Genomic DNA, 27,988 nt, shown 5'->3' with positions numbered 1-27,988 from the left:
TGACAACTTCTGGAATGGCACTGTGAGTAGCATGGCAGACTCCCTCCCCAGCAACAGCCATTAAATACTACAAATTATTTATTTTTTTGAATCTCTGGAATTTACTTTAAGGGCACACAGTAAATGAGAAAACATCTATTCAGAAAATCTATTAAATATCTGTAAGAACAGTGAGTCTGGCATTTGAGCTGCAACCTGCTCACAGCTCCCCTCCCCTGCAACTCATGTAACAGAAACTATTCTGGGCATGTGCAACCAATATAATGGGACACCCTCTCCACTTAGGACCCAACCTGGGACTACAGTTGCACCCCAAAAGAAGAAAACCACAAGCCTCTCTCACCCTCCCTGTCTTTTGCAGAAGCTTTATTTTGGGCAGGCACAGTAAAGAAGTCTCATCTCCCTTCTCCCACCCTCTCCCCACTCTTAGGGTGGAAACCCCTCTCCAGGCACAAAAGCTAAGAATACTGAGGTTCTGACTCCTCCTGCTCCAATTTTCATATTGGTGGAAATTCCCCACCTAGAGGCACAAAACAAGAATATCAGAGCTGCCATCCTGGTGTCAATCTGGGAGAAGTGGATTTCCAAGTCCTCAGCTTCTTTGCAATAAAGCAGAGGTTCTGCCCAAAGGAGAAGTAGGCTTTAAAAACAAAGATCTCCAAAGCTCTGCAGGGAACTTAATACATCTTTAACAAAATATTGGGAAGTTCATGCCTAAGGGTATTGCCAAAAACAGTGGAGATTTTGGAAGTGGAAGGTGATAGTTCCTTGATACAGAAACATTTGAAACAGTGTATCTGCTAGAAATTGTAATTAATAGAGAGAGCCAGGGAGGAGAATTAAAATGAGGGCCCCTGGGGTCTGAGCAGCTTCAAAGACTGGCAACACCCTTCTCCTGAAAAGGGTCCTTACTTTAATTAGATCAGCAGTGGATCAATTTACACCCCAGAACATCATCAAAAATTGATAGAACAATCAGCTATCAATTAGTGGAAGGTGACAGTGGCTGTCATTCCAACAAGGACAGAGGAGCTCAGCTCTCTGGGAGACTGGTGCTCAGGCACAAGACTGGCTTGTATCAGGGGCATCAGAAGCAGCACATTGCAGGGGAATAGACTCCAATGAAATAGGTCACAATAAACAAGGAAAACACAACAAAAACAAATTTGCAAGGAGAGGGGATCAGTATTCAGAGGAGATGTGATAATTTATCTAAAATGTATAGCTTTCAATAAAGGAATAGGTGACGTGTAAAGAAACAGAAATATGTGACTCATGCAGAGAAAGAAAAAAATTAAAATAAGCTATGGAAACTAGTTGAGAAAGACTTCCAGAAGCTACTGTAAATATGTACAAAGGACTAAGGGAAATAATATCTAAAAAATTAAAGGAAGTCATGATGAAAATAAGTCATCAGATGAAGAATAAAAGCAAAGGATGGAAAGAATTAAAAAAAAGAAAGTTTGGAGTTAAAAATATAATAACTAAAATAAAAGTTCCATACAATGACTCAGCATTTGTTTTTTGTATGGTAGAATAATCAGTGAGATTAAAGATAGACTGAATAGGATTAGGTGATTTTGAGAAGAGATTTTAAAAATAATGTAGAAAAATGAAAAGAGCCTCAGAGAAATGTTGTGCTGCATTAAGTGCAACAAAATAAGTAAAATGGAAATAACAAAGAAGATAAAGAGAAATAGTAGACAGTATATGTGCTCTAGTTTGCTAGCTGCCGGAATGCAACACACCAGAGATGGATTGGCTTTTAATAAAAGGGAATTTATTTTGTTGGTTCTTCAGAGGAACGGCAGCTAACTTTCCACTGAGGTTCTTTCTTACGTGGAAGGCACAAGATGGTCTCTGCTGGTCTTCTCTCCAGGCCCCTGGGTTCCAACAACTTTCCCCGGGATGACTTCTTTCTGTATCTTCAAAGGCCTGGGGTGAGCTGCTAGTGCTGAGATGAGGACTGCCAAGCTGCTTAAACTGTGCTACATTGCGTTCTCTCATTTAAGCACAAGCCAATTAAGTCAAACATCATTCATTGCAGCAGACACGCCTCCTAGCCAACTGCAGATGTAATTAGCAACAGATGAGATTCACCTACCATTGGCTCATGTCCACAGCAACAGAACTAGGTGCCTTCACCTGGCCAAGTTGACAACTGAATCTAACTACCACAGTATGTTAAGAAATAATGGCTAAAACTTCCTAAATTTCATAAACACATGAATTTTTCCACCCAAGAAGTTCAATGAACCCCTGAAATAGGACAAATCCACACATCCAAGGCACATAGTCAAATGACAAAGAGAGAATCTTGAAAGCAAAAAGGAAAAAAAAATGACCCATCGTGTATAAAGGAGACTCGATAAGATTAACAGCTTTCCTTAAGTAACCATGGAGCCAGAAGGCATTGAGATGACATGTCCAAAGAGCCGAGAAAAGAACCACTATCAACCAAGAAACATAAATTTAGCAAAATTGTATCTTTAATGAAGGCAAAATAAACACATTTCCAGAAAACATGAACTGAGAGAATTCATCCCCAGTAGTTATGCTGTACAACAAATACTAAAGAAGTTCCTACTGGAAGCAAATAAATCAGACAAAAATTCAAATTCACAACAACAACAACCACAAAAAAACTAGAGTGCCAGTAAAGTTCATTATGCAGATAATATAAAGGACAGCGTAAGTACATGCTCATTTATTTCTCTTTTCTTACTCTGTATTTTACTCACGATTTTTCTGTAAACTCACAATTTCTCTAAAAAAATAATTTAAAAAAGCAGTTGCAGAAAATAATATGATTATAATTGTTTTGTCTTGGCCTATGACATGTAGGAATATAATATATTTGACAATAACAACACAAAGAAGGAGGTTAGGAATAAAACTGTACTAGATAAGAAAATAACAATATATGGCAACTCAGTTCCACAGGAAGAAATGGAGACAACCATAAATGGCAAAAAGAAAGGTTAATACCACAAACTATAAATATATACTTTCTCTCTTTCATTTTTCCAACTTGTATAAAAGACATGCAATTTATAAGTAATAATTATAAGAATATATTGTAGGGTTTGTAAGATGTATAAATGTGACATTTATAACAATAAAAATAAAAGAGAGAGCGAGAGAGGATGTATTAGAGCTACACAAGTGTAAAGTTTCTATGACTCACTCACTGGAATTAAGTAAATCTGAAGTAGATTACGATAAATTAGGGTATGTATTGTAACCTCTATAGAAAACACCAAGAAAATAACGAGAGAAAATAAAACTTCAAAAAAAGACAAAAGAAACTTAAGTATGGCATTTTAGTTGATAAAGTTGTTTCTCGTGGCCATGGCCATATGATTTGACAATCTGACATTCTATACTTATATACTGAAAGTCAACAATTAAGTGGATGGTAGATGATAGGAGTCAGATTTCTAAACTTGGAGTGAAAGTTTACAGATATGTAAGGGGAGGAAGCCAGAATGATCCATGGGCAATGGATTACATTTAGAGACATTAGTACAAACTCATGCTTAGCTCAGTAGAGATTCAGACGGCTACACACAGAAATACTTATAGATATCTGCATATACTCGAGTTAATATACACATGTATAATTCCTTTTTTGTCAGCTGAGAGGGCCTAGAAGCAATGACTCAATAATAGTAACAAGCTCACTTGGCACTCAGGCCTTCTTTTTCGAACCCATTTTCCATTAATGACTTGTTTTAGGACTTGGGCAGAAAATATGGGAGATGAGCCTGAAGCACCTTGTAGTGCCATAAAGTAAGGAAGGGCTCAAAAGAAGAAAGAAAACTCTGCCATGAAGGAAGTATGTCAAAGAGACACAGATGCCAACTGAGAAAGTTCCTGGTGGCCAAAACTGGAACAATTTGCATAGCAAAATAAGTAAAGTAGTTTTGGATAATGACACAGAGTATAAAATAAATTTTCATGAATCTATATTGAAAAAAATAGAATGATTGAATGAATAAATAAATGGGGAATACAGATCTCTCGTGCAGCAGAATTCCAAATAAGTTATGTAGAGTCTTCAGCCTCAAGGAGGGGCAGTGTATCTCCTCACTCAAGTGTTGCCTGCTCATAGTTATTTTTTTCCCAAAGTGTACCATATGGAAAGAGGGTGTTATGGTTGGGCTTTTGTGTCAACTTGGGTAGGTGATGGTGCCCAGTTGTCTGGTCAAGCAAGCGCTGGCTTAACTGTTATTGAGAGGATATTTCATGGCTAGTTAACAAAGCAGAAAGCTGGTTTATTAAAGCATCAGTGGTTTGATTGCATCCATGACTGGTGATATCTGAAGTTGGCCAAGGGGATGGCCCTTTACCAGTAGTGATGTTTAAGTTAATCAGTTGAAGGCCTTCAAGGAGAGTCAGAAGACTCTCTGCTTCAGCCAGCCAGCCTTTCCCAGGGGATTCTTTAAGCCCTTCATCGGAGCTGTCAGCTTACAGCCTGCCCTACAGAATTTGGACATGTGCAATCCCACAGTTATGTGAGATACCTTTATAAAATCTCATATTTACAGATATCTCCTATGGGTTTTGTTTCCCTAGAGAACCCTCACTAATACAAGGGCAAAAAGAGTAAATTTACAGTGTAGGAACCTGACGATCCCTCGCCAGGTGGTCTAGATCAAATATCAATAGTGATCAGTCATGTCAATGCACGCGTGCTTCAAATAACATGATGAAATGGCATTGTACTTCCATCGTATCCTCCTCAAACCACGTAATCTCAGCATAGTCAGGAGGGAAAACACAGACTGATTCCAATAGAGGAAAATTCTACAAAACACCTGAGTGGTTCTCAAAATTGCTAAGCTCATGAAAATAAGGAAAGTTTTAGAAACTATCAACTCTGGCAGTAAACCAAGGAAATATGACAATTACATGCAGTGTGAGAATGCAGATGGGATCTAGGAACAAAAACAACGGAAGGATATGATATAAAAATTGAGAAAATCTGAATAATAATGAGTATAGGTTTAGTAATTGTGACAACTGTGCCATATTAATGTAAAAATGCTAATATTGGAAAGAACTTGTTTGGGCTATATAGGAACTCTCTACTATCTCCACAACTTTGTTTTTTTTCTGTAAATCTAAAACTCCTGTGGAAAAAAAAAACTTTATTAAAATATCACCAGAATGACAAATTAAAAAAAAATCATTAAAGGAATTAACATGTTACACTGGAAAATATTCATATGAAAAAGAACTTAGGAAAAAAGGAACAGAGGAAGAGAAAAGGTGCGGGAGAAATACAGGAAATGGGAAGCAAAATGGGAGGTAAAAATCTAACTGTATCCATATTAATATTAAATATGAATGAATTAAATAGTCAAAAGGCCGAAATTGTCACACTGAATTAAAACGGAAAAGAAAGGTCTGATTAGATATTGTCTGCAGGAAAATCACTTAAGATTCAAGGTATGCTTGGGTCAGAAGTAAAAAAATGAAAGAATATAATTACACACAGAAATAAAACACATAAAAGAGCTTGAGTGACTTTAATAACATCAGACAAAAGATGTTAAAACAAAAGAAGTCATGAGAGATGGATATATTTTATAATGCTATAGAGTTAAGCCATCAGGAATATCTAACAATTGTAATGTACTGAAGGAAAAACTAACAGAATTGAAAGGAAAAAGACAATTTAGCAATAGTGGTTGAAGACCTCAATACTTCACTTTCAAAAATGATTTTTTCAAAGCTAGGCAGAGTATCAACAAGGAAACAAAAGACTTCCCTCGGAGACCTAACAGACCCCTATAGTACAGCCCACCCCACCATAGCTGAGCATATATTCTGCTGCAGTGCCTTTAAACTTACTTTAAATGAGATGAAATGATTGGTATGTGAGTTAGATGTCAATAAAATTGTTTTAAAAAGTATTGGTATAAGGTCAAAACAGAGTTCAATCACTTTTCTCTGAATTGCTCTTCTACTCCCTTATAAAGAGAAGCAAGATTTGAAGGTAAGGCTAACACTCTCAAGCATGGCAGGGACCCTACAGGCTGCAAACAAAACTGATGGCTCTATAAACACTAGGTCCTAAGCGGCTCCCAGCTTGATAAAATAGTGTCTAATTTAATAATATATACCACACCAACTTCATGGGACGTGACTGAGCAGCAAGACCAGATCCCTGACTTCCATTGACTCTAGAGGATTTATTTCTGACCCTGGCCAGGCACCAATTTCTACGGCTGGGGTAATACTTTCCACCCTGCCTTAGCTATGTCAGTTAGGCTTTACTGTGCACCTAACCTCTAAGTTCTACTCCTTTTTTTCTGTCTTTGAAGGACATTACAAATGTTAGGGAGCCTCACATTTGCCTCTTCTGCTGGCTTTATTATATTAACATGATTTCTTAAGCGTTTCTGCTGCTTAAGTACATAGTGATAGCAATAATAATCCTTTTGCAATTTATATTTTTGGTATGTCTGTGACAAAGTAAATTCAGAAATCTGGTTAATTCAGTTGAAAATGTAGTCAAACTAGATATTTGGTCAATTAAAATGACCAAGTGTTTTAATAATATGTAAACAGAACCCAAGTGTGTTGAAACACTAAACAAAGGCAGTATAAATCAGAATTCACTTTTCCAAAATAATAGTGTTTTTTGCTAGCTCACATGATTTTGCTGACCATCAAATTTATTCCTTAAAAAAATTTCGTTCATTATTTCTATAGTTGTACCAGTCGGATTTCCATTGAGTTATGTAACCATTAAATCGCTAGATTTCTTAGTTATGTTTACGAAGAACTGATATTTGCAATTGCGAGCTCCAGTTGCCAATATGTTTGCATATGATGTGACTTCCTCTCAAATAATCTTTGTGCCTATTTCTATGTAACGTCAGTGATTGTATGCCGATATCATAGTCACTAAAATTTAGTTCTGACAAACACAATTTCTAAGCGTTTTAATTTTAATTATCAAAACACTTCTTACAGAGAGGTCAACTGGATAGCTTAATTTTAAATGCTCAGTAGATATATTTTATTACTTCTATTTGACTCTTATTAAAGACTGGCAAATCTTGAACCCAAAGGACTTTTTACTTATTGTTTTCAATTATGAAAGCCACTGTTATCCATACTAAATTTTTGTATTCAGCAATTATTTGAGAAATGAAAAATGAAGAAAGTCCAAGAGGCACAATTAGAACTACAATGTAACCTTTGCCATCCCTCCAGTCTATATTTGCAGTCCCTTCTTGTCATGGCCATCTACAAATCCCCAAATGATTGCTTCTAACTCCTTAAAGGTTTTAGCACTTTATTTACTGTTATCCTATCCAATGCCACTTTTGTCATAATTCTTATGAATTCAGTATCCATGTAAAGCATTTTCTTCCAGTACTTTTTAAAATCACCTCTTCATCTGATCTGACTTGCCATATTTCCTCAGTCCCCACTCTCTCATATATACCAAAGGTGCCAGAAATATTAAAACTGTACCTTCTCCATTACCTCCATTTCAGATCTCACCCCTGAAGTCCATCCCTTGCCTTTCTAGTTCACTTTCTAGTGCCATGACTATCACAATTCTTTGACCTCACCAAGACTTAAATAAAATTTCCTGGGTTCTACCTACTCTTCACTGTTCCTCACTTCTCTGTCTCCTGCCCCCTCTCCTTACACAACTTAGTTTCTATATTTCAGCACCGGACTATTTCCCTTCCATACAGTCTCAGTTCTCTTTGCTTGCCTGACATATCCACTTGGTTAAACCCCAAGCCAGATTAATTCCAATTACCTTCCTATTCTGCATCTGCTTTTTGGTGGCTGCTTAGGATGGAGAAAATCATGAAACTATTTTGAAGCTACACTCTTAAATTCTTGACCACTAACCCAGCACTTAATGTTTTCCTTCCACATTTCCCTTATCTAAAAATGTTCCCACTCTCAGAGAAAATGGTTTCAAACCTTTTCCTAACACCTGTAATGTTCCTTCTTTCTCACTGATGATTCTGCTTCCTAGTTCACTAAGAAAATAAAAGTCATTAGTAGAGAATTTCTTCATGCTACTGTCACCACATCCACCACCTTGTGCTCATCTCTATACCTGTGCTCTCCCTTCTCTCTTTTTTCCTGTGGACATTTGTGCTCCTATCTACTGTCAAATCCTCTGTTTATGGACTAGATACCAAAGTTCACAGATTATTCAAGGACATTGCCTCTGCAATTACCCTCTCCTTATCCACTACCATCAATATTTGCATTCCTATTGGATCAATCCCTTCAACATGCAAATATGCAACAATAAAGTCCGTCCTTAAAAAGTGCGTTTGGCATTCCCCATATACTTCCTTCTTCCACTGTGTGTGGTGCAGTAAAAGTATAAAATCAGAAAGACCTGATATAACTTTTTCTTTTCTACCTATTAGTTATGTGATCTTAAACAATATAATCAAACTTTGAACCTCTGCTTCTTCATCTGATGAATGGAAAATAACATCACTTCTAAAGATCTAAAAACATAATTTTGAGGATAAGGCATTCAAAGCGCTTCATACAGTAACATGTAATATTTACCATAAATCAATAAGGCAATAAGGTAGGTTCTATTATCCCCATCTTATGGTTGAGGATACCAAAAACACAAGAGATTAAGCTGCATAAAAATTGCATTAAGTAAGTTGCAAAGCTGCCATTGGAAATAAGGCATATTCAAGAAAATTAGACTTTTCTTTGGGGGCAGAGGCTCTTAAATAGTCAGCAAAATTTATGCTACTCTTTTCCCTATTAATAAAAATGTAGCAGGCACAAATCTGCCCCCCCATTATATTTCCTAGCTCTTATTCCATCTAGATAAAACTAAATTTTCACCAATGAGATATGAGCAGAAGTGGTGTGCACCTCTTCTGGTAATGGCATTTGGATAAGGAAGATTACTCCCCCTTGTTTTGCCCCCTCTTGCGATTGGTTGGGCCCCCAAAGTGGTAGCAGCCCAGCTTCAACTCTGTGACCACAATGCCCTAGGGCATGTGTCAGTAAACTATGGCCCGTGGGCCAGATCTGTTCTATTTTCTGTATTTGTAAATAAACTTTCACTGAAACATAGACACCCATTTAAATAAAACATTGCCCATGACTGCTTTTACACTAAGACAACAGAACATTGATATAAATATTACAATATTAGGTTTTTCTCTTTAATTTTTGCACTATGAAGAACTTACACTGTTTACCATTACTTCTTTTTATAAATTTAATATAGTTCATTATTGTTCAAGTCAATTTAGTCTACAGGAATAAGATGAATCTTAACAACCATTATGAGTAATATCTTCTAACATATTAATTTACTTTCTTATTTTAAACTTTACTTTGTTTTACATGAATGTATATTATACACGAATTTTCAGGAATTTATTTGTGACATAATAGTACACATGCCTATAATGGAACAGTGCTTACCTCAAATCAACTCATTCTAATAGTGAGTAAAATATTTTTAGTGACAGGTTCAGAACTCTAATCATATGAGGCAATGAAACTCTTTCAATGTTACTTTAGCACTTATTTTAGTTAATTGTTTCTTTATTGTGGTGTGGAGTCTAAATATAGCAAGAAGTTTATGTGGTAAAATAAGAACTAAGTAAAATAAAATATTATAATTTCCAGGATTTTTTTCTCATATTTCACAGACACTTGAGGTAGCTCAAACTTTCCAACCACTCCAAAGAAAGTTTTCTCTTGATATTGTGGTGCAGTAATTATCTGTCCTTGTTATTGCATTATTTCTTTAAACTATCTAATCCAGTGACCTGTTTTATATATTCGTGTCATTGAACATGGACCTCGGTTTACATCTATGTAAGATGATTTCTTTAAGGTCTCTATTTTTAACAAATACTATGTGGCAGGCTTTATAAACTATACTTTTCCTATATTATCCATAATTCTTACCAGTCTTTCAAGGTAGATGTTATTTTTCTTTTCTATATTAATATCTAAATGGCTGTTTGCTTAAAGTCATATAAAATTTTGGAATTAGGATTCTGTCCTAGGTATACTTATCTCCCAGACTGTGTCCTTCCATTAAGTTACTCTGCCTCTTTATTACCCAACAACATAAAGATTACATCAAAATTATTTGCCCACCAAGAATACATTTGGTTCTTTTTTTTGTATGTTGTATTACAAGGTCACATTTCCTTCTTTTTCCATGTGAGTATCCCGTTAATGCAACACCATTTGTTGAATTTTTGTTTGTTTGTTTTTGTTGAATTTTTGTTTGTTTGTTTGTTTGGGAAATGCATGGGCCAGGAATTGATCAGAGTCTCCCACATGGCAGGCAAGAATTCTACCACTGAACTACCCTCGCACTCCCCGGTTTAATTCATTTTATAAACAATGCTAATATTTCTTAAACTCTACCCTCAAATAATTCTCCCTGAAAAATATTTAAGCATTACCACTTGATTTTTACTGTAGAAAAATTTTCTTACTCTCTATTTGCTTTTATTTTTACATTAAAATTTTATTGAAGTGTAAGCTGTATGCAGGAATGTATATAAATCATAAGTTCAATGGATTTTTCCATTATAAATATAAAGACATGCATGTAACCAACACCCAGATTAAGAAAATCATCAGCACATTAACAAGATGTTCTGCTTTGTGTCTGGTGACTTTTTCTCAACCTTATGTTTATAAAATCAATCCATATTTTATGGGTAACAGAAGAAGTATAGTATTTCATTGCTTGAATACATCGCAATGTATTTATCCGTTACACTATTGATAGATATTTGAGTAACAAGAAATTTGAGCCTCTCATGGAGAGCACTACTCTACACATTTTTTTCTTTTTCTTTTTTCTTTCAGCATGGGCAGGCACCTGGAATCTAACCCGAGTCTCTGACACTGAGCCACCATCGTACCACCCTCTATACATTTTTGAACATTATTTTTGTATATGTAAATGTATTTACTTTATATAGAGAGATATACAAAATAAATATCATATATAAATGCAATTTATGAGTCATATGATACGCTTTAGTAAACACTGACTATCATTCCTCCAAAATGGTTGTACCAATTTTTATGGGAATAAACATTAAATGTGAACCAGTTGCTCAAAATTGTCTTTTTGGTGGCTGTTACGGTGATTTTAATATGCATTTCCCTTAAAGCTAATAAGCATCTTCTCCTATGTTTCTTGGCCATTTGGATATTCTCTTTTATGAAGTAACTGTTCAAATTTTCCACCCTTTTCTCTATTGTTCTATTTGTCTTTTTTATTGTTGACTTGTAGGAATTCTTTTTATGTTCAAGTAAAGGTGCTGTGTAGAATATTCATACAATATACATTTCTCTTTCTATGACTTCTTTTCCCAAGGGTTGATGGTATCTTTTGCTAATCCTTAATTTTAATGTAGTCTAATTTTTTCTTTTTGCATACTACTATTTAGGAAACATTTGTATCCTTTTTCTTGTAAATTTTATTCCATGCTATTAATAGTGGATAGTACTAAGTACCATTCTTTTAAAATATCAAGAAAGCAAGGTGCCCCAGGTTTTAATTTTGTCAATATTTTGAGTTTAGAAAGAGCTCTTGCCAAATGTCTAACCTGAAAGACTTACCAGTTAAAAGTTTTATAAATAAAAAAAGCTTTAACAAGGAAATACATCATTCCATAGAGTTATTATTATGAATATTCAACAATTTCAATATCCATAGTTAATTGCATAATATCACTTTTGGAAAAATTAAATAGCACTACTGAAACTATATAAATGAAGTTTCAGTCCACTTTCAGGAGCGGATTTATTTTATACTTGAGAGCACAGCACTATTTAAACTTCTCAACAGTGCCAGACTTCTCTTGATTCAACCGTTAATTAAACTGGAACTAATTATTAAGCTTCATGATAAGTGATGTAGAGAAACTACTGTAGTTGCCCTCAGAAAATGCAAATAAGCCACAAACACTTTCTTTAATTTATTTCCATTTTTTATTTAATGTAATAGCAGGAGTGTCTAATCTCTGTCCATTATGCTTATTTACATAACTAAACTTTAAATAGAAATGAAATCTCTCTGATATACTGATTAACCATAAGGAGCTGCTTAAAAAGAAGGGGTCATCATCTTGAACTTCTTGGAAACTGCTTGACTTGTGTCCAATCATGCTGAGAAATGATGTCGCTACTTCCAGAGTGTTCAGTCATTTTTTAAATGTAAATTGGTTTTATAGTACGGCTTGGAAAATTGAAGTTGTTTCTGAAAAACACATTCAGAGATAATAGTGGCCACTGTGAGTTATAGCCAATACCTCATCATACCCCACAAGCTTAAGACACTGTATAATAGATCAAAAGTAATTTACTCAAGTAAATGAGATTAGATATAATCCCTTAAAAATGACTGTACATTTTTGCATTATCCTTTCATGGCTCATAGACTGTGTTGTTTTCCTCTCAAAGAATTTGTGTGGTTCCATAAGGTTTCAGTCTGAATATAGTTGTCACAGTCATTTTTCCCCAGAATGATATGGTTAATATCCAGTTCAAGTGTTAGCAAAAGAATATTACAGTGTTTCATTAACATATGCTTAAAATGAACATTCTAGGTTGTGTTTATCATTTAGCAGTGAGCATGTTTTGAGGCAGATAATTTTTGTAGACCTCAGAAAGAGGGTCAAGTGAAAAAACAATGAACATCTAGGACTTAAACTGGTTATGTGGTAGGGTGTGATATGTTGAGCCATTTTACAATAATCCCTTTGATGTTGTTGCTTGGTGCCATGGTCAGATTCATGTGTCAACTTGGTCAGATGGTGGTGTCCATTTGTCAGGTAGGGCAAGCTCTGGCCTGTTTGTTGTTATGAGGACATTTCATGGGCTTAAATCGTGATTATGCCAGCTGCATACACAGCTGATTGCATTCATAATTAGCTAAGGGGAGTGTCTTCTGTAATGGGTGATATTTAATCTAATCACGGGAAGGCACTGAAGGAGAATTCAGAAGAGACAGGCTCTCCTCCTGCTTCACTGGCAGCTCTCTCCTGTGGAGTTCGTTGTGGACCTTCTTCAGAGTTGCCAGCTACCTGCTGGACTACAGACCTTGGATTCTACATTCCCATGGTTATGTGAGACACTTTTATAAATTTTATGTCTATGGATACTTCCTGCTGATTCTGTTTCTCTAGAGAACCCTAGTTAATACAGCTTGGTACTAGGAGTGCTTTTTAAGAAACAGAATCTTAAAAATGGGTTTTTATGATTGATTTTGTACTCTGACCAGACTCAAAGGCACTAAGGACTCTGTTTCCTGGAATCACAATGATACTGCCAATCCATGGGGTGAGTTGGCAAAAGAGATATTCAAAATGTCACCATTGGATTCTTCTAATGCTTCGCTTGTATAAAGCCATGCTTTGAGGGATAATGTTTTTGACATCTTTATGGAGTTTTGCAGAAACAAGAGGTATAGAGATGTTGATTGGTTGCTGCTAGATATGCTATATACAGTAATGAGTGAAAAGGCTGGGCTTAAGGCTTCAAGCTTATGCTTCATATGACAGATGTAAACGTTTCTGTGAGTGCCCTGAAGGAAAATCTTATTTCCTGTACCCATAGACTTGAGATCTCTGAAAATCAGACTCAGGATCTTATTAGTAAAGTAGCAACTTTACAACGTAAACAAATTTTTTCACTCTTGCATGGTGTTTGATGTTAAAGTGAGGGCAGTGATTGGAAAGGAGTGGGACCCTGAAAAATGGGATTGAGACATATAGATTGATAATGATGTTGGTGGAGAGGTCAAAACCCTAGGTCATGCTGAGTCTTCTCTAGATAACCCTGCAATAGTCTGCCCTGAGGACATAGCCACCCCACCTCCAGCCTGCCCTGAGGAATTGACTACCCAATCTCTGCCTGAAGGGATTAGCCCTAGAGTGACTAATACTGTTTCACCAGATGAAACTGCAAATGAATGTCCTGAAGCAAATGCCTTGGAAGATGCTTCTAATTCTTTTTATGACCCACCCCCACCACCACTCATTTCTTCCAGACCTGTAACTAAAGTCCCAACAGGTCCCAAAAGGTGAGGTACAAAGTATCACCATGAGGAGGGATGTTATGCTCCAAAAGAACTATTTAAGTTTTCCAATCTATATAGACAGAAATCAGGGGCATATGTGTGGCAATAGATTTTAAAGGTGTCGGATAGTGGTGGGAGGAATATAAAGTTGGGAATCAGGCTGAATTTATTGATATGGGCCCACTAAGCAGAGATTCTTCATTCAATGTTATAGCTCGAGGGATCAGAAAAGGCATTAAGAGTTTGTTTGGTTGGTTGGCTGAAACTTGGATCAAAATGTGCCTGACATTACTGAGGTTGAAATGCCAGAACTGTTCTGGTGTAATGTAGATGAGGGGATCCAGAAGCTTAGAGAGATTGAAATGTTAGAGTGGATTTATCAAGGAAATCCTGCTCTTACACCCCAGGAATGTCCAGAGGTGTACCAGAACTGTGAGAAATAAATTTGTGAGAATAGCACCATCATCCCTGAAGAGCTCTGTAGTTACCCTTCTCTGTAGGTCAGATGTTACTGTAGGAACTTCTGTCACTGAACTGAAATCCTTAAACACAATGGGGATGACAGGATCCCAAGTTGGCAGAAGCCAGGTGGCAGCACTTAATCACCAAAGACAGGGAGGACGTGGCTATTATACTGGACAGCAGACTCAAAGCAGGAGTCAAAATGATCTGACTTGCAGAGACTTGTGGCTTTGGCTAGTAGGTCATGGGGTACCTAGAAGTACAATAGATAGACAGTCTACTAAATTCTAGTTTGAGTTGTATAAGCAAAAGAGTTCTAGGTCAGGTAAACAGAAGTTTAAGTTGAATCACAAAAACAGAGAGTCACGGCCCCTTGATCAATTTCCAGACTTGAGACAATTTATAGACCTGGAGTCACTTGAATGAGGGGGAGGCCAGGTCCCTTTGGAGAAGGACCCTGGTACATTGTCACAGATTTATAGTGCTAATCTTCCTCCAAGCCTTCCCCAAGAAGACCAACAACCTTTTACCAGGATAGCTGTACATTGGGGAAAAGGAAATGATCAGATATTTCAGGGATTATTAGACACTGGTTCAGAAGTGTCATTAATTCCAAGGGACCCAAAATGTCACTCTGGTACACCAATCAGAGTGGGGGCTTATGGAAGTCAGGTAAGAAATGTAGTTTTAGCTCAAGTCCATCTCACAGTGAGTCCAGTGGGCCCCTGGGCCCATTCTTTCATTATTTTCCCCAGTTCCAGAAAGCATAATTGGAATAGACATACTGAGCAATGGGCAGAATCCCTAACTTGGCTCTCTAATTCATGAAGTGAGGGCTGTTATGGTAGGAAAGGCCAAGTGGAAGTGATTAGAACAGCCCTTACTAGAAAAATAGTATTTCAGAAGCAATACTGGATTCCTGGAGGAATTGCAGAGATTTCTGCCACTCTTAAGAACTTGAAGGATGCAAGGGTGGTGATTCCCACCACATCTCCATTCTACTCTCCTATATGGCTTGTGCAGAAAACAGATGGGTCTTGGAGGATGACAGTGGACTATTGTAAGCTCAACCAGGTTTTAACTCAAATTCCAGATGTTGTATCATTGCTTGAGCAAATCAATACATCCCCTGGTACCTGGTATGCAGCTGTTGATCTGGAAAGCACTTTGTTCTCAATAGCTATTAGTAAGGACCAACAGAAACAGTTTGCTTTCAGCTGGAAAGGTCAGCAACATACTTTCACTGTTCTACCTCAGGGAAATATCAACTCTCCAGCCCTCTGTTATGATTTTGTCCTCAGGGACCTTGATCATTTCTCCATTCCACAAAACATCACACTGGTCCATTATATTGATAATAGGTTGATTGGACATAGTAAGCAAGAAGTAGTAACTACTCTAGACTTATTGGTAAGGCATCTGTATGTCAGAGGATAAGAAATAAATCCAACAAAACAAAGGGACCTTTCACCTCAGCGAAATTTTTAAGTGTCCAGTGATGTGGGCCATGTCAAGATATCCCTTCTAAGGTGAAGAATAAATTGCTTCTTCTGACCCTTTCTATGACCAAAACTAGTCACAATACCTAGTTGGTCTCTTTGAATTTTGGTGATAACATATTACTCATTTGGGTGTGCTACTCTGGTCCTGTTATTGAGTGACCAGAAAAGTAGCTAATTTTGGGTGAAGACCTGAACAAGAGGAGGCTCTGCGACAGGTCCAGGCTGCTGAAACAAGCTGCTCTGCCACTTGGGCCATATGATACAACAGATCCAATGGTTCTGGAAGTGTCAGTGGCAAATAAGATGCTGTCTGGATCCTTTGACAAGCCCCTATAGGAGATCACAATGCAGACCCTTAGCATTTTGGAGCAAACCCTTACCATCTGCTGCAAATAACTGCTCTTCTTTTGAGAAACAGCTTTTGGCATGCTACTGGGCTTTAGCAGAGACTGAACACTTAACTGTGGACCACCAAGTTACCTTGAGACCTGAGTTGCCTCTCATGAGCTGGGTGTTGTCTGACCCACCAAGCCATAAAGTTGGGTGTGCACAGAAGTGCTCCATCATAAAACTGAAATGCTATATACAAGATAGGGCCAGAGTAGGTCCTGAAAACACAAGTAAGTTATATGAGGAAGTGGCCCAAATGCTCATTGTATGCACTCCTGCCACATTACCTTCTCTTTCCCAGACAAGAGTCATGGCCTCTTGGGGAGTTCCTTACAGTGTATTGACTGAGAAAGAGAAAATTGGGGCCTGGTTTACAGATGGTTCTGCACAATATGCAGGTAACTCTCAAAAGTGGATAGCTGTAGCACTCCACCCCCTTTCTGGGATGTCCCTGAAGGACAGTGGTGAAGGGAAATCTCCCAGTGAGTAGAATTTTGAGCAGTGCACCTGGTTGTTCATTTTGCTTGGAAAGAGAACTGGCCAGATGTGCATTTGTATACTGACTCATAGGCTGTTGTGAATAGCTTGGCTGGATGGTCACAAGGACTTGGAAAGACCATAATTGGAAAATTGGTGGCAAAGAGGTCTGGAGAAGAGGTATGTGGATAGACCTTTCTGAGTGGGATAAAACATGACGATATTTGTGTCCCATGTGAATGTGCACCAGAGGGTGACTTCAGCAGAGAAAGGTTTTAATAATCGAGTGGATAAGATGATCCATTCTATGGATACCAGTTAGCCTCTTTCCCTAGCAACTCCTGTCATTGCCTAATGGGTTTGTGAGCAAAGTGGTCATGGTGGTAGGGATGGAGGTTATGCATGGGCTCAGCAACATGGACTTTCACTCACCAAGGCTGACCTGCCTACAACCACTGCTGAGTGCCCAATCTGCCAGCAGCAGAGACCCACACTCAGCCCCCGATCTGGAACTATTTCCTGTGGTGAACAGCCAGCTACATGGTGGCAGGTTGATACATCAGACCACTTCCTCCATGGAATGGGCAGCAATTCGTTCTAAATGGAACAGACACATACTCTGAATATGGTTTTGCTTTCCCTGCATGCAATGCTACTGCCAAAACTATCATCATATGTATCATGATAATATGAACTACGACCATGTGATCAGTTACAGAAATGAAGACTGCAATGCTGTTTCGTTCATGTTATACTATTTAAGTTGGAAGATACCAAGTTTAAGAATAAATATTACACAAGGACTTGCACCCTATTCTGGGGAGATTTCATGCATCTCCAGTTGTATGTGGGACAGTTGAGTATTGTTAGGCAAGGAAAAAATGTGCCTGCTATTGTTTTCTATTTAGAGATTAAGTATGGTTTAAGGTGATGTGTATACCTGCCAAGTTGACAAGTGGTAGACAGCTATATTAGCTAGGAAATATCCGTAGATATAAAATTTATGAAAATGTCTCACATAACCATAGGAATGTAGAGTCCAAGGTCTGCAGGCAGGCTGCGAGCTGGCAACTCCTATGAAGGTCTACAACGAACTCCATAGGAGAGGCTTGTTGACTGAAGTAGGGAGAGAGACTCTGTCTTCTGAACTCACTGTCAAAGCCTTCCAGCAATTAGATTAATCATCATTCATTGCAGAAGACACTCCCCTTAGCTGATTACAAATGCAATCAACTGAGGTCCATGAAATGTCCTCACAGCAACAGATAGGCCAGCACTTGCCCAGCCAGACAAATATGCATCACCACCTGGCCAAGTTGACACATGAACCTGACCATGACACTTGACTTGTGGGCTGCTATTGTTTAGACATTGGTGCCCCTGCCAAACCCAAACATTGGAATTGGGAAGGATACCATCAAGTCTCAGTTCATGTTTGATCTAATGAGGAGGACAGTGTCCTACTAGCAATGGCAATGGGATCAGGTAAATCAAAAAGTTGAGAACAGGGCGGGCCGCGGTGGCTCAGCGGGCAAAGTGCTTGCCTGCTATGCCGAAGGACCTCGGTTCGATTCCCGGCCCCAGCCCATGTAACAAAAACGGAGAAACAGAATACAATAAAACAAGAAAATGTTTAAAAATGTTTCCCTTTCTTCCTTCCTTCCTTCCTTCTATCCTTCCTTCCTTCTCTAAAAAAAAAAAAAAAAAAAAAAAAAAAAAAAAAAAAAAAGTTGAGAACAAAACTTTACAGTGAAAGCAGGAATGAGAGGGCCAGAGGAGGCCAAAGCCAAGGGATCTATATAAGGCACCAGGGAAACAAACAAAGTGCACACTAGTGGAATTTTTCTTGGGCCCACAATAGAAGATGTCATAGAAGGCTTTAAAAATGCCTGTGAATTCTGACTGTCCTGAGTAAATTTTCACCCTACCGATTTCTATGTTTGGAATATTATGCACAGTTTGAATCTCTCTGAGTGCAGCAGTAGCATCTACCACTGCTTCAGAAATGTGTTGCAAGGTTTAAGCCCAATAACTCACAGCTAGTGCTTAACACAATGCCTAGCACATAAGTACTCAATGATATTTATTCTTAACCTAATTCCATTTCTCTACAGACTGTTGTTCTTTATCCTAATACTTATGTGACAGCTCCTCCATACACTGCTTAAAGTGTGCAAGTGGTTCTGTTAACACCCAAGTCAAATGGTACCAGCATTAAGGTTCTCATCATAAAATGTTTCTTCATTATTTTTATCTTTCTTTCCTCCTTTCCTGTCTTACCATCTCCTGGTTGCTTTGCCTCTTCCCTTTTCTTTCCTTATCTGCCCTTATTTTCTTTAAACCAATCACAATTTTGATTGGTTCTGGGTATATGCAGAATACTATCAGTCATATCAATGAAAAGTCTTCGTTTTGTTAGTGGAAACAATATGTAAAGAAATAGTTATAAGTCATTAGTGTATTTTGTAAATATTATTCATTCTGAATGTATTTCAGTTTATCCAATCAGATAAACTTGAGAACTGAGGAAAAAAAAAGCAAATTTGTCTGTCAAGATAGAAGAGCTATTATGAACAATTTTCATGGATTCCAAAGAATAACCTAGGAAAGTTTGCAAAACACAGTTTGACTTATACTCCTTGTACACACAAGCAGAGCTTCCCAACGATACATATGCTGATGACATAGGTAGAAAAAGGCCTGTATAGTTCAGCTAGGAAGTATAACAAGGACATGCTAATTCATATTTATTTTTCTTTTCCTTTGAGCAAAGATTGACTTATTTTCCTAAAAGAAGGAAGAAAGATTAAATGTCTTAGAGATGGTTAATAACTTCCTAATGTTGAGGTGCAAAGGTTATTTCAAATGCGTGATGTGATGTTTTAAATTTGCTCCTGAGGAGAAAAGACTTCCATGTGTATCTAAGACTGCTGACCCTCAGGAGAAAATCAATGGAAAACCATACCCACAATAAAAAGCATAATGTAATTAATTTTAGGGGGCAGTGAATGAAAGAAATACCAATATTTGATTTTAGAATTGAGAACCAAGAACATAAAATTTTATTCACTAAATGCAAAAAATGTACATTTCCAGTTAACAATTGGTTGAGCAGAGAGAAAAATTATAGAAGAGATTAAAAACATGAAAAAAGACAGAAAAAGGAAAATGAGAAGAGTGTGAAATAAGAAGAAAGGGAATAGAAAAGAATACTGATACTGCCAAAGAGTGCCACATATGAAAAAGAGAGTGACAATAAGATGGAGAGACAGATAAATTCTTTTTTCTCTCCTTTTTTTGTTTCTGAGAGCTCCACAATAACTTCTTCCCCATTACATAAAATCCTGAACATCTAGAATCCCAGTGTGATTTGATCAGTGAGTGGAAAAGTATTTGCAACATCCCCTTCGGGGAATGGTGAGAACGAGGAGAAATTCAATTTCCCCAGGTTGAATTCTTGATATTCTCACAAGCAGTGTGGACAACCAAAAGCTATAGGCTGAGGCCCCAGTCTTGGGGTTTGTTCATATGAAACTTAGCCCCACAAGGGATAGGTCAAGTCTACTCAAAATTTAGGCCTAAGAGTCACCCCCAAAAGAGCCTCTTTTGTTGCTCAGATGTGGCCTCTCTCTCCAGCCAACACAACGACCAGTCTCACCACCCTACCCCTCTCTACATGGGATATGACTCCCAGGGGTGTGGATCTTCCTGGCAATGTGGGACAGAGATCTTGGAATGAGTGGAGACTCAACATCAAGGGATTGAGAAAAATCCTAGAATGAGCTGAGACTTAGCATCAAGGGATTGAGAAAACCTTCTCAACCAAAAGGGGGAAGAGTGAAATGAGACAGTGTCAATGGCTGAGAAATTCCAAACAGAGTCAAGAGATTATCCTGGAGGTTATTCTTACGCATTAAGTAGATATCACCTTGTTATTCAAGCTGTAATGGAGAGGCTGGAGGGATCTGCATGAAAATGTAGAGCTGTGTTCCAGTAGCCATGTTTCTTGAGGATGATTGAATAATGATATAGCTTTCACAATATGACTCTGTGATTGTGAAAACCTTGTGTCTGATGCTCTTTTTATCCACCTTGTCAACAGACGAGTAGAACATATAGAATAAAAATAAATAATAGGGAAAACAAATGTTAAAATAAATTTAGTTTGAAATGCAAGTGATCAATGAAAGTGAAGGGTAAGGGATATGGTATGTATAATCTTTTTTTTTCTGTTTTCGTTTTATTTCTCTTTCTGTTGTCTTTTTATTTCTTTTTCTGAATTGATGCAAATGTTCTAAGAAATGATGAATATACAACTATGTGGTGATATTGTGAATTACTGATTATATATGTTAATGTTTTAGTTCGCTTATTAAATTTTAATTAATAAATAAATTTTTAAAAAAATCCTGAACATCTAACTCTACTTTCTCCCAAGACTCTCAGTGCCTTGGACAATATAGATGTTGCTACAAGAGAAAGTTTCAACACTTTTCACAAATGCAATTTCTGTATTTTGCCCAAACCACATGATTAATAGCAACTCTTTTTTCCAAATAATATTAATTGCTTGAATCATCTTGTTTAGTTAAATATTACCACAGTGTTCATTATCTCTACTTAGTGAAAAACACTACACAGATACTACTCCCAATTTGCAGGTGACATGAAAATGGATATATGCTGGTCAATTGTTTTATTGTATTCTGGTTCTTTTGTTAAAAACCATATCATCGGCATTAATGATTTCCTGATTTTAGCAAGATATTAGAGGATCTAGTAAGATCCTTCATAGAGCTTGAAAGGAAAAGTGCAAAACAATACTGCCATTTTCACTGAAACTTTGTGTAATATTGAGAGCAAGTTATTGTGGTCACAGCTCTGCATTGTGAAATAGAGCATTCACACACTGAGGCAGCCCCTCACAGCAGCTGACCTCAAGGTTAAGCAATATGCCAATGCTAATGAAATGGCAGAGACAGTTATGGATTATTGCTTGAAAAAAAATGATACGCTTCCCAGGGAGTGAGCTGTTGACCTGTATTCTCATAGAGAATAGAAAAGGATCAATTGCCACCTAATTATGCTTCTCTGGGTGTTTTTCCAAGAAAGGATAAATGATCACTAGATGTGGCTAGACTTCAGAAGAACAAAATACCTTTTAGCACACATTCAAAAATGTTTGTAGTTAGAATATATGGAATAACTCACTCAGTTTGAATGTGTCTAAACATTCCTATACGTGTATGTTTAAAAAAAAATCACATGCACCAGTATTAGTGCTGCCTAATCTCCAGTGTATGAGTGGAGATTAAAGCAATAATGCAATATTCTTAAGCATTGGTCACTGCAGACCCAGGAAACCTCTTTGTGATTAAGGGAGATGTTAGCAATTCATTTTGGTATAAAATAAGATAAATGAAACTAAATATAGATTTACCTAGGTACTAAATAAATTTATTAGGGACTGCTGAGCTGGGCAATGTCTATTTCTTTAATGTCCTCTATAGCACTACCTTGCCTTATACATTTTGATCCAGGCCTCTGAACTATACTAACCCTGTAACTAGGTTAGGAGATGAGGTGATTCTGCTGTTTGTTTCAATAGCATGGAGATTTTCAATAGCAGAACATCCATTATTTTATCACAGCTAATGGTTTCTGTATTCGCTTCTCTAAATACATGCAGTCTCTATTAACCAAAATTTAGTCTTGTTATCACTGTGATCCCAAGCCAAGGATAGTGTCTTTCCATAGCAAATAGTCAATAAATATTTTCTAGATGAATGAACATTCTAGTAAATTACAGAATAGTTACCAAATAGGACTTTAGCATTGTGCATTGATTTATTTTCCTTACATACCTAATTATTAAATGGTATTAACCTGGTCTTGCCTCAGGTAGCATTTTACTTCCTTTGGAATTATCTCTTCCCCCCACTTTTCTCTCAACTACAAAGTTCTTACTTGTCATTAAAAAATGCATAATACCTAATGATTTGGAAGTATAATGAGTCTTTTTTTTTTTTTCTGTTGGTTCTTTTTTTTAATTTTTATGTATTTTTATCGAGATATCTTCACACACCATGCAATCATCTGTGCTGGTTTGAAGCTATTATGTACCACAGAAAAGCCATGTCCTTTAATACTCATTCAATATTGCTGGGTGGGAGTTTTTTAATCATTCCCATGAAGATGTGACCCACCCATTTTGTGGGTGGTAGCTTTTGATTTGATGGTTTCCATGGAGATGTGTCTCCACCCATTCAAGGTGGGGTTGCTAACTGGAGTCTTTCAAGAGACAACCATTTTGGAAAAAGCTTAGAGCCAACAGAGCCCACACAGCCAGAGACATTTGGAGAGGCAGAAGGAAAACACCCCGAGGAAGACTTATGAAATGAGGAAAGAAAGCTAGCAGACATCCCCATTGGCCTTCCCTGCTGAGAGAGAAACCCCACACTTCATTGGCCTTTTCTTTGGAGTTAAGGTATCTTTATCTGGATGCCTTAGTTTGGATATTTTCATGGCCTTAGAACTGTACTTGCAACTTAATAAATTTCCTTTTGGAAAGTCGTTCCGTTTCTGGTCTAGTGCATTCCGGCAGCTTAACAAACTAAAATGCCATCCAAAGTATACAATCAATAGTTCAAAATATCATCACATGGCTGTGTATTTATCATCATGATCATCTTTAGAATGTTTGTATCACTCCAGACAACGAAATTAAAAGAAAAAAGAAAACCCCAAATATCCGAGACCCCTTACCCCTCCCTCTTACAAAATGATTGTTAAGCCTTGGTTTCATAAGTCCTGCCTTGGTTGGGAACAGCACACTATCTCTTTAAAGTATAGTGAATTTGGGGAAGGGAGCTGTTTCTGGCTTTTTATGTTTTAATTATCCAGGAACCACCTCCTCCTCCCAATATTTGTGGCATCCTGGAGCATTCAAAATTTGGGAGAAATCCTTTTTGAATCCAAAATCTTGGAAGATTTCAATAGTCGTGGCAAGCAACCTTCTAAAATGGCTGTCAATGGTTAACACCTGGTACTCATGCCTTGTGTAGTCCTTTCCCCTTGAGCATAGGCTGGATCTAGTAAATACCTTCTAACAAATAGGATAGGGCCAAAGTAATGGTCTGCCACTTTCAAGATGACATTATAAATGACTGAGATTTCTAGATTACTGCCTCTCTGTTTGCCTCGCTCTCTTTCTGGCTCTTCTTGTGTACTTGCTGTGATGGAACAATCTGAAAAGACATCACTGAAAAAGAACTGAGCACAGCCTCTGGCCAATTGCCAGGAAGGAATCGAGACCCTCAGTCCAATGGTCCACAAGGAATTTAATCAAACCAAGAACCATATCAGTGAGTTTAGAAGTGGATCCGTCCCACACCGAATCTTCAGCTGAGACTGCAGCTTCAGCCAACACCTTGATTTAGTCTTGTGAGACAGTCTAACTCAGAGGGCTCAGTTACACCATACCAGACACCTGACCCACAGAAATTATGAGAGATTAAATGTGTGTTCTTTTAAGATGCCAAATTTTGAGGTGTTCTGTTAATTAGCAATAGGGCATGAATTAAACTATATTCCATATACTCCATGTAAAGATGCCAGATGATATCTAGAAACAAATCCACTTAAAAGAAGCATTTCACAAAACTTAGAAACTACAGAATTAAGTTCCCATGTCTCTTTCTCCAAATTTTAATTCATTTCCACCATAAATTCATTACTACTTAAACCCAGATTGGGGGAATATGGAGGTAATTGAAAGAAACTTCTCAAGAGATGTGACTTTCTGCTTAAATGGAAAATTGTAATCTACTAATTGAAATATACTCTCCTATCTAAGAAAAATATGCACTTCATTATTCATAGCAGTACCTCATAAAACCCAAACCAACATGTCCTGTAGCAGAATGAATACCTGCTTCATAGTCCCTGACTATGATAGACATTTAAAACTATTCACAAAGATTTCAATATTCCTCTTTTTTGAGCTCTTTGTAGGATTTTATGTGGTGGTTTGAAATTGCATGTATTTAATGGTATCTACTTTGAGTAGCATTGACAACTAAAGCAGATTTTGGCAACAGGAGTAAGGTGCTGCTACTGTAAATACCAAAATAAAAAATTGTCAAAGGCTTTGGAATTGGTTAATGAGTAGGGGCTGGAAGAATTGTGAGTTGCTTAAAAGAAAAGGCTTAGCTTGCTTTGAAGAGATTGTTGGTACAAATATGGCCTTAGAAAGAAATGATTAATGTGTTATGGGAAACTGGAAGACAGGTGATCCTTGTTTTAAAGTGGCAAAGAACTTGGAAAAATTGAGTTCTGATGTAAGAAAGAAAGATCTGAGAGTGATGAAGTTGGACAATTTAGCTGAGGAGACTTTGAAGCTAAATGTGGAAATTGCAACCTGATTTCTCCTTGCAATTTAAAATAAAATGCAAGAGGAAAGGAACAAGCAGAGAATTGAACCCCTGGTCACAAAGAAACCAGAAATTGGTGGCTTAGAAAATACTGAGCTTCCAGAAAGCAAGTCCCCAGAGCATAGCGCTCCATGCCAGGGCTTCACTGGATGTGGACCTAGTCAACCATTTCAGTGCAAGGCAGGTTTGAAGGTGCACTTATCCAGGAAGGCTCTATGGAAATTTCTACTGTCTGAAGATTTGGACACCTGTGTACTACATGCAAAACTGACAAGTGTTTTGTGAGATCTGTATGAATGGAATGACTTCCAGCATGGACCAAAGAGGATAGAAAAGGGACAGATTAAATGAAAAATCATTTCCAAGGCACAACCATAGAAGCTGATGTCTAGACTAAAGAACATTCTAGGGCCAAGCATAGACCCACCTATCCGTGTGGAAAAGGTGAGTAAGTCCAGGAGCTTGGAGTGGGTATGCCTCCCACCCCATTATTCAGAAAGAATGCTGCTGCCCTAGGCTTCAGAGAGGGTAGAGCACATTCTCTGGGTATTGTGGACACTTTGGCCATCACCCCAAAATTCTCAGAGGATGGAACCTTCACCCCAGTGTTCAAGGAGAACACAGCTGCCACACAAGCACTTGGCAAGGGCAGGGTAACTGCTCCATCTGACCCAGAGGACAAAACCTCATTCTGTGTATGACTCTCAGACCTTGAAATCTAATGAAGTATGCTCTGCAAGGTTTCAGAATTGTTCAGGACCTGTGATCCCTGTTTATCTTCACATTTCTCCCTATGGGAATGGGAATGTTTATTCTGTGCCTGCCACTCCATTGTATATTGGTAGCAAAACCTCTTCTCTAAGTTTCACAGGCACACAGACTGAGGGGAATTGTGCCTCAGGACAGATTACACCTATGACCAATTTTTGATACAACTTTGTACTTAGTGTTGTTCTGAAATGACTTAACACTTTTGGGATGTTGTGATGGAATGAATGTATTTTCTATCTGGAAAGAATTTGTCTTTTGAGGGTCCAGAGGGTGGAGCATGGTGATTTAAAGTTGCATGTATCCCAGAAAAACATGCTCTTAAATCAAAACCATTCCTATAAATGTAAACCTACATTTTGACCTTTTGACAAGTATGCTTCAGTTAAGGCATGGCCCACCTCATTCAGGATGTGTATTAAACCTATTACAAAAGCCCTTTATAAACAGAATGAATACAAAGAGATAGAGAAAGCTTTGAAAGCAATAAGCTGAAATCAGCAACAATAAAAAAACATCAAAAAGGGAGAGATCAGCAGATGCTGCCATGTGTCAGAGGACTCCAGGGTCACTGGCAGCCAGTCTTTAGGAATATTTTCCCAGACTCTAAGTGCAAGCAAAAAAGCTCCCATTGCTTAAGCCAAACCATATCATGGTAAGAAACTAAAGCATTGTACACTCATTTTGGTCAGTGAAATGTATGTTGCTTCCTGGAAGATGCTACTTAATTGCAGTATGCAGCAGAGTACATTTTTCTTCTACCTGCTGGTGATGGTAGAAACATGTTTGAGATGGAGCCTCTGATTACCTGGGTTTCTGAGTAACAGCTATTGTCAATTCACCATGGTATATTGTGAGAGCAAAACATCAACTAATTTTGTCATAAAAGACTCAGAGTGTTTTTGTTGTTATTGCAACATAATAGGGCTTAACCTGACTGATTCATGGTCTGGGATTAAAGTGGTGCTGTAAGTCCAAAGTCTGAAGATGTTTGTTCAACAAACTTATACTTTATTTTTGCTTTTGCTTTTCTACTCAGGATATAGAAAGGATTTTGGGTAGAAAGTTACTCGTCTTAAGTTGCTTTCTAGAAATTAATAAGATAATGAGTAGTGTTTGAACAATTTCCAGCTTCTATGATTACACTAATACTCTTTATTTTAATATTAGACACATGTATGAGTATTAATATCATTTCTCAAATTTTTGTAGGAATTAGATTATAGTTTAATGTATTAAGAATAATGAATATCACTAGTGACAATTTTACTTTGGGGATATGCCCAAAGACTGAACTGAGCCTCATACTTCAGCAATTTTCCCCTTCCTCTAATATCATCATTTTTCCCACACTGCTAGGCATTCCCTTTGAATTCACATACTCAGTTACTTCCCTAATCTTAAAATACAATAGAACACAACCCTACCACATCCCCACCTCCTGCTACAGCCTCATCCATCTCCTCCATTTTAAAGCAAAACTTCTAGTCCACTGTTTCCAGTTTTATCCTTTCTTCCTCCCCTTATTCCTTATTTCCTTCCTTCCTCCCTCTCTCCCTCCTTCTGTTTTCTTCCTCCCTTCCTCCCTCCCTCCTTTCCTTCCTTTCTTCCTTCATCCCTTCCTCCTTTCCTTTCTTTCATTCTTTCTGTTGCTCCAATATATAAAAACTGCTCCTGTAAAGAGTGTCTGATCTCCCCCTTTCCAGTCTGCTTCTCCATCAGTCTTTCCCATTTCGTTTTAAGACAGCTCCTTTCTTCCTGGTGTGTTTGTAGGGCAATGAACATGAAGCCCTTCTTGACTTCAAACTCAGTCCATCAGCAAATAATGTTGCTTCAACCTTTAAAATATATCCCAATTTTACATT

Source organism: Tamandua tetradactyla, chromosome 5 (genome assembly GCF_023851605.1).
Source record: "Tamandua tetradactyla isolate mTamTet1 chromosome 5, mTamTet1.pri, whole genome shotgun sequence".
In the NCBI taxonomy this organism is placed as follows: Eukaryota; Metazoa; Chordata; class Mammalia; order Pilosa; family Myrmecophagidae; genus Tamandua; species Tamandua tetradactyla.
This window is presented reverse-complemented; position numbering follows the sequence as displayed.